The sequence below is a fragment of the Glandiceps talaboti genome, chromosome 9 (genome assembly GCF_964340395.1).
Source record: "Glandiceps talaboti chromosome 9, keGlaTala1.1, whole genome shotgun sequence".
NCBI lineage: Eukaryota > Metazoa > Hemichordata > Enteropneusta > Spengelidae > Glandiceps > Glandiceps talaboti.
Window position 1 is genome coordinate 7,103,716 of NC_135557.1, and position 261 is coordinate 7,103,976.

Consider the following 261-nt stretch of genomic DNA (forward strand, 5'->3'; position numbering starts at 1 on the left):
TGTCCAACCCAACATACTTTCTATAAACAAATCTCCCATTCATAGAGGACCAATGTATGACACAACTGACAATGTCGTCATCAGAGCATTTTTGTTCCATTTCGGAAAATGCCGGATGCGTCAGTTTTAATTTTAGCAAGTTGACAGAGTTATACATGACTGTAATCACTGGAAAATACCTCCTATATCATTTGCATATGAGCATGACGTCGTCATCCTGTTAACCACTCAACCGCACTAACAGCTACCTACAGCGTACAT